Source organism: Pagrus pagrus, assembly GCF_965226575.1.
Source record: "Pagrus pagrus genome assembly, chromosome: 4".
NCBI classification, from domain to species: domain Eukaryota; kingdom Metazoa; phylum Chordata; class Actinopteri; order Spariformes; family Sparidae; genus Pagrus; species Pagrus pagrus.
The window spans coordinates 21,809,058-21,817,400 of NC_140188.1; positions in this window are offsets into that span (position 1 = coordinate 21,809,058).

Consider the following 8,343-nt stretch of genomic DNA (forward strand, 5'->3'; position numbering starts at 1 on the left):
CCCTGCTCTCTCACGCCAAGGCTTCTGTGGAACAAATAGGACTAGTCGGATGTCGTGACAGCACTCACATCAGTTTAAATAAGAGTGCTGTGCTGCAGCCGTGTGTGTGTGCATGGGTGTGTGCGTCTGTGTGAGAGTGAGTGTGTGTGTTTAAGCAAGCAGCCAGGCACGCATTTAGTCAGAAAAGCTTTGCGAGGCTTTGTATGTGCGTATGTGAGTGGGTCTGTGTGTGTGTGTGTGTGACTGCAGGACTGTGTGTTTCAGCGACTGAGCATGCAATATCTTGTGAGGTTTGAGGTTTTGTGAGGAGGAAGACAGTGATATTAACAGTTTAATGAGCTCAGCGGGGTTCATGCACACTGACACACAGGCCAAAACACTCCACGGAGTTCCTTTGAAAAGGAACAGGTTTGTCCTGTAAGGCCGACCTGCCCTCTGAATAAATGAACGCTGTCACGGGGTTAAACAGAGTTCACTTCAACATACATCACTGCAATATAAATGAGTGCTAAGCACAATTATGAATTAAAACTCTTTGTTATAGTCAAGATGCCTGGGAATTTAAATGGGATTGTTACTTTAGAAGGTGCAGTCAGGCACAGCCAATTGTTAGATCAAATTACGTTAATTATTTTTAGATTGTTTACTTAAACAAGGGTTCATTTTATGTCTTGTTTCCTCATTTGCATGCTCCCATTCTGTCATATAAAATGATGTTAGTTTTCATTGCCTTGTTTATGCCACACAGCTGCTGTATGTTGTTCCTGTGAGAACATGCTCACTGCTGTCTTTTTTAAAACACAATTGATACTTGCATAAGACAATAAAGTTCAAAAGGCGACATGTTTTATTTTCCAGAGAGACTTTGGTTTCTTTGTGAGTGTGAGCTGATTGACAGTGAGCAGAATGTGATGTAATGCACTATTTATCGGCGCAAAGTCAAACAATGATAAAACTAAATGAAACTGGCAGAGTCAAAATTCAGTGTTTTTTGATACTGTACAGCTAGACTGAACCATAGTATCTGTAACTGTCCTTTGTGCTGACAGTGTTTTCTCCTAAGGGTGTCATCAGTGTGTTTGTAGTGTAGCTGTTGTTTACCGTGCCTTGAGTGCCATACAAATGTGTACTTATGTACTTTATGATGATTGCAGCTTTTGTCCTTGTGGCAGCGTAACTATATTTTCTGGTTTTAGATTTATTGTACTTTGAGGAATGTTTGTTTTGGAGGCAAAAACCAAAGGTAAACATTTAATGTGCTCAAAAGTTATGCTTAGGGTTAGGCAGAGGGAGTGGTGCTGCGTGAAAACAACAAGGAAGGAAATTGCAGGTTCAGCTGTTCCATGGTCCAGAATCCATGGTCATTTTTTAAAGTTATGATGATAATTTTGTATTATTATAAAAAAAAGTTGGATAAAGTGGACTTATATCGTGAGTGCTATACACTGAAAAAGGTGGGAAAGAAAGGAAGCTATTGGAAAATAATTCAAAGAGCATGCTCATCTGGCATTACAGGACTTTAAAGGACAGTTCTGGTTTATAGTGTGGGGCTTATGTCCATAGGTCTGGACATTTTTCCTATTAAGTTATTCTGAAATATGGGAAGATGACAATAGACAAAGTACAACTCCATCAGTCAGGTTAAGAGACAGATTATAAACAAGTCAACAATTTAGCAGCTTACTGGGAGGTAAACTGTCATGGAAGTTTACAGTTTGGGTTATAATTCATCTTCATTTTCAACTCCAAAATCAGTTTGGGGAATTTGTTTAAAACCAGTATGTTTGTCTAACTCTTTGTGTTTCTTGCCCATGTTGACCTCCTTGTAAAGGGGCACTCTGTAGTTTTGGGGAAGAAATGTTAATAAGAAAAGAAAGATCTTCACTGTCTGATTTTTTAATGTGCAAACAAACTAAATAAACAAACTCTCTTCGTTTTTGTGTATAAATAAACGGAATACACAAACTGACCTTAAAGGTCAACACAATTTCATACTGTCTTATTTTGTATAAGTGGCAGACCCCGCCACCTTTCTAGCTTCAAACAGTGTTCTAGGGACCTTATTTTCCTCTGAGAACAGCTTGTTTATTCAGTTATGGAAAAGATAAATATTTATGAGTTTGTATTGTTACCTCATTACTATGGTAAATATTAAAATTCTGAGTTTGCATTTCTCCTCCAAAACTACACAGCGCCTCTTTAAGTGATGTTTCTGCATTTCCATATCTCTAATTCTTTTGGCAAGTATAATTTGAATACCTATATACAGAAAGAAAAGAAAGAAAAATAGACCCAAGCTGCCTATATCTTAACAACAACTACCAGTTTCAGTTTTAATGTAGTCACAGATATAAATGTGTAATGTTCTTCTAGAGAGGGCTTCCCCTCAAGATGGACTCGCATGAACCCGGTCAGGTAGTCTGGATTTAGGATGCCCACACAGCTTCTGCGTCACCACGCACCCTGAGGCACGACGGCGGATGAGACACGAGGAAGATTTGCGTCACCGTAGCAGGACGGGGAGATGAGAGTGATGAGTGCGGCGGATGACTCTCGCGGTGGAAACCCCTTTCACTATATGGCAAGTCACGAAGGCATTTGCGTCTCTTTCTTCACCCTGAAGCTGTGAAGGGAGTCCTTTGAGCTGTGTCTCAACAGGGTAGTAGCCCCATCGCTTGGGTCACACTCCGTCACACACACATAGAAAATACACACACACATGCACTGCCAGTCACCCTGAGGCAACCACGACTCCGGTCTCCTGAGAAAAAACATAGAAGAAAAGAGAAGGAAAAAAGAAGAGAAAGAATCAAGAAGACAGGGAGTCAATGTATGTGTGTGACTGGGAGTGAACTGACTGTGAGACATAATTACGGCAGATTAGTGAAGCCACACTGAAAACCTGAGTTGGAGCCGTCTGGACCCAGAGACATTGACCTTTGGGATACAGGCTCTCACACGTCACACACTCACACACACACACCCGATCGTCATAAGAAGGCATGGTTAAGTGAAAAAAAACACTGAATATCTTAACGCTGATTCCTGCTCGTAAATTCCAATCTGTGCTGCGTGTTTTTAGTCTGTCAGCAGGATCATTAGTTCACGAATCCCTGAGGTATCGCAAAGTTCCAGCATGAATAACATCAGTGAAGCAATGACGAGACATTAAGGACACTGCTATGAATCATCAGACAAAGGGCACCTGTCATCCACAGATACACATACTACTGCACACATGGTGGAAGGCTGCTTTGCTGTTCAGTGTGGTTTCTGAAGCGTTTCCAGTAAATATGGGTATGACAGTTGTTTTGCTTTAATGAAATGCATCTGATTGAAGCTGGGATATGTCATCAGGGCAGCAGTTTTCAAATCTGAACATCTGGAGCCTGTTTCAAAAAAGCTCTGCTTACACACAGATTGCAAATGGAGGCAGTGTCACGCTTTGTCACTACCAAATTGCAGATACATTTGTGAGTCCTTCAGGGCCGCAATTAATTCATTTTGATGAGTGAATTGTGTCAAAATGAACAGGAGTGGAAATGATGTCATGTTCAGGGTCTATAAAACTGTATTTATATAGCACATTACATACAAAAATATTCAATATAATGTGCTCAGGGGTGTTGCCTCCATGTACGGAAAAAATGCAGCAGAAATGCCTCATGGATGCCCCGCAGGTAGATAAAGCTTGATTAAGTGCCCTCTAGGGTGCCCTTCCATTCGACAAAACGTGATGAAGTGTCGTCTTTTCACTATAAATATATCACGACTTTCACCCCTGCCCCCCCAAACATCCTGAGTCCGCCACTCCAACACAGTGAAAGTTTCTATGTAAAAGCAAGAACGACTACTTTTCTTCTTAAAGTTGTAAGTGGTTCGAACACTCTCAGATCTACAGGAATGCTGTTCCAGAGTCTGGGGTTGTGTGAACTAAATGAAATAGATCTTTGTTCTGGGCTGAGGACCATTTAATGTGAGAGGTGAAAGCAGACTGAAGTGAAATGTGAGGAACATATACTGTGGGGAAGTTGCTGATGAAGACTGGAGTGAGGCTGTTAAACAATTTGAAAACGATGAGAGATAATTAAGCCAACGAGGAGATTTTAATAAGGGTATGATGACATGTGCACTCAGTTTGGCTTTGTCAGGATCCTGGCTGCAGTGATTTGAACTAGTTGTAGATAAGTGAGTAATCTAGACCCATGTTTAAACAAAATAACGTTCTGGTGTTAAGAAAATCTGCTCAAAGATGTGGAATTAGGCTTTATCCTGTTCTTCATGTACCTGAAGAAATGTTCAACCTTATCCATACCTTCTGAAATACAATTTACAAGATTTCAACATGTTTTAGACCATCACGTGAAGCAGATATGTAGAATTAAACCTAACGACAGAATGTAGACACAGAAAAGAAGGGGGCCCATGATTGAACCTTGGGGCACACCACAGGAAATAGTTACTCTCCCTGAAAAGAACTCCTCAAGGCAAACAGCTTTGGTAAGACCTAAACAAGTCTAGAACAGCACAAGAGAGTCTAACACAAGCTTTACGTACCTGCTTCAGTTAGTTAACTATAAAGAAAGAACCACCTTTACAACACGAATAAAACCTTGCTGAATTTTTTTTTTTTAAATAATGAAAAGCAACTTTTGTCTACCAAGTTTTGAAAGATATGCTGAGGAAACGCAAACAGACACTTGTGAATGCTTTGAAACGGTATATATGCTCTCATTTTGCAGGTTCAATAGACAGTTCTGGGAAGTTGACATGTTTGTTTGACACAACAAAGAACCTCCAGCCTTCTGCTTTCACTCACCTCTTTTTCTCCTCCTGTGAAAGACTGGCAAACAACAAAGAATGCTGATTTTTTTTCTTTTCTTTCTACAGAATGCCTTTTTAATTTCCTCCTCATTACGTGTGTGTGTGTGTGTGTGTGTGTGTGTGTGTGTGTGTGTGTGTGTGTATGTGTCTGGGCAGCACTCCAGTCCGTCATCTCAATCTGATCTCTATCACCCACGGCTGTCTGGCTAGGGTTATCTAGCATGAGGACCACCCCTGCTGAGGGGAAGAGGAGTGCAACACAGGAGCACCACTCGTTCTGCCCATATTTTAACATCCTCTTTCCCACTTCCTCCTTTACTCCTTCTCTTTCGCGAGTCATTCATTAACACCTGCCCCATTCGCCTCAGCTCTCACTTGTTCTTCTGTCATTAGCACTGTTTTTGATCATCCCACCTTGACTCTTTCTTCTTACATCATACACTACCTTTTTCTTTTAGACCTTTTGATTCTTTATCGCCATCACACCCCACGTCTTCCTTTGTCATACAATCAGTGCATACGTACAGCAAGTTACTGCAAACAACAAACGTTTGATATTAAAGGAAGAGTGTAAGGAACAGTTTGGGAAACACACTTATTTGCGTTCTTCCTGAGAGTTTGATCAGAAGATACCACTCTCATATCTATCCAAGAAATATGAAAACACATCCGGGAGATGGTTAAAAAATAAATAAATCCTCAAATCACAGAACAAGATGTGAAAATATCCCACCTTTACAAGCCGTGCTGATGTCTGACTCTAAGGCCACTGGCTGCGAGGCTAACTGAGCCATAAGCTAATTAGCAAACAGTCGCTAGCTACAGCCAAGGATGGCTGACAAAAAGCAGCAGTTGTTGGTAAGGCGCCTACACATGCACATTTGCTTTGAGGTCATACAGTATCTCTTTAATATCATGTACAAAGTTATGTACTTCATGTGACAAATAAATGTGAGTTAACTGCACTGTGAAAACACAAAAGGAGGTAGAATAACTATTTTCCACAAGTGAACCATTATACACACACATACAGCAGGTCTACTGTATGCTGATGCAGATGCAGAATTTACAGGCATACGTTTGTTATTTGTTTGGTGTTCATGTGTGCAGTATAGTGTTGAAGCCTGATCAGGAAATAGTTTTCACAGCATTCGTTGTGTGGTCCGTGTACATAGCATCTCTCTCACCACCGTCTTTGTATCCATGTTGTAATGCTCAGTTTCCACATAAAAAAAACCCCAAAATAAAACAAAGTCCTCAGAGTCTGGACAGCCTCACAGCCATTAGAATAGGTTAAATTCTAGACACACCAGCTAATGGAAAACTGCATAAATCTAAACACAGACGACTCACATCGCGAGCGGCCCACCCTTTGTGTCAGCGTTGATGGTTCCTTCCTCACTTCCTTGCAGTGAGATAAGGAATTGGTCCGGCCCTTTGGAGGGGTGTGTGTCTTAATCAAGATCACTCTGCAGAAACACAAGCAGAGTGAACAAATTAGACTTGGCAGAGACCAGGGGGGAGTTTATTAGGATTGGGATCTTGGAGGGCGTACAGGGATATGGCCGTATATACAAAGATATCCAATTTAATTTCGCTACTCATATTGTTTTGTCTGTTATTGACTCTGGTGGGGCTGCCAACACTCAGCCGTAGCATTTCCTTTCTTAACATAGTGAGGAAAAACGGAGAAGGGGGTAAAAGACAAATTGCCTTCCTTGTAAGTAAATAGGTTCAGTGTTGGGTTAAAGTACATCCTGCAGTTTCACTGTATTTGCCCTCCTATACCTGCCTAATCCGTTCTTCGCTGTTAATATCTGGCGAATTAATCCTTAATTCATCCCAGGCTGCGATCCAACATCAGATTATAATCGTTTGATCATTAAATCTGCCAGTGAAAGCTGAACTTAACCGTGTCAGTCTGATCTTTTGCATGGCTAAGCAAGGTGTTTGCATTTGAGCTGTCCCAGATCCATTTTCCCCTTAGTAATGCTCGCTGCAGAACGTACTTAATTAACACATACAGCCAGACACACATAAGAAAAAAGCTGACATACGCACACATACACAGATGTGAGCACTGGCTTTCACAAACACAAACAGACAAGGGCACGCAAAAAAACCCTAAGCCAGCCATGAATGCTTTCTCTGTACCAGAAAGTGCACATTAACACATCTTTAAAACCTGACATTTATATCACTCTTTCTCTCCACTCCCCCTCTCAAAATTGTTTGCTATATTGGCTGTGGTGTTGTTGGCTCCATTTGAATCCCCAGCTACTAATTAGGCATTTGTTTTGAATTTTTCTCTTGATTTTGCCTGGTTGTTACTTTTCCCACATTTGCATGTGAAGCGCGGGCACGCCCAGCCATTAAAACTATCTCACGGGGGGAACGACACATGAATGGCACATGAGAAAGGGCAGAAAGGAGTTCGAGGATTATCAAAGCCACGTTCTTTGGAGGTTAAGAGGAGGAGCAACATAACGATGAATGTCTTGTTATTGAGAGCAGAGAGCACTGCTCAGAAGAAAAGTTCACAGACATTCAGAGAACTAATAGGAAACACAAAGATACATCAGTATGATCTCACTATAACTTCTATTTCTGGTGTTACATCGGACACGCTGCTCTAATACATCATTTCCGAAGTCTGTGTTAAAGTGGGACACTAGTCGTGAGACTAAAGATACAGTGCTATATAAATAAAGCCTGTGACGCGCTGCCAACTTTAGATTCCCACTCATCAGCTGAAGTCGTGAAAGGTTCCTCGGCTCCAGCCTACAAACACTAACTCACGCAGCTAGCAGAACTACGGTGACGTATTCACCACACGTCTGAGCATGTGTGCACAGAGCAAACTACACATATCACCTGTGCGTGTGTACGTGTGTGTGTGTGTGTGTGGCTCCCGTGTTGCCTTGACAACCTGCTGCCGTTCCTCTTTTTGTTTGCCCTTGGAGCCGAGAGCAGACTCACACCAACGCAGGAGCAGAAATCGGAACAGAGGGAGGACGGAGAATGACATCGTACTGGGCTTTTCATCTCACCCCGCGAGTGAACGACACCCACGGCTCTCCCACCTGCTTTCACCTGTCAAGCAGCAAATGTAGGCTGATCGTGCTGATATGACTACAGGCGAGGGAAGAGAGAAAAACGTGTCTCATCTGTGAGCGCTGTGTTCTCAGGAAGTGGTTGAACTGCTAAACTGAGTGCAGTACTAGGGTCCAGGTTTGAGGCCAGCTCTTGTGTCTTGACAAGGGCTAAAAGTGATAATGTGTTTGTGTATGTGTGTGTCTTCGCTTTAGATAAGACTATAGACAACACGCTCATATATGAATAAAGCCAGCAGTGGGTTAGCTTAGCTAAGCATAAAGCGGGGAAAGAGGGGGTGAACCAAACCCCCTGGAAGTGCGCCAGGCCTTGAGGCCAATTAGACAGAAGTCCCTGGTGCACATGCACTACGGGCCCCAAAACACAGAAGCTATGCAGAAGATTCGGGTTAGTTTATACCCCTGA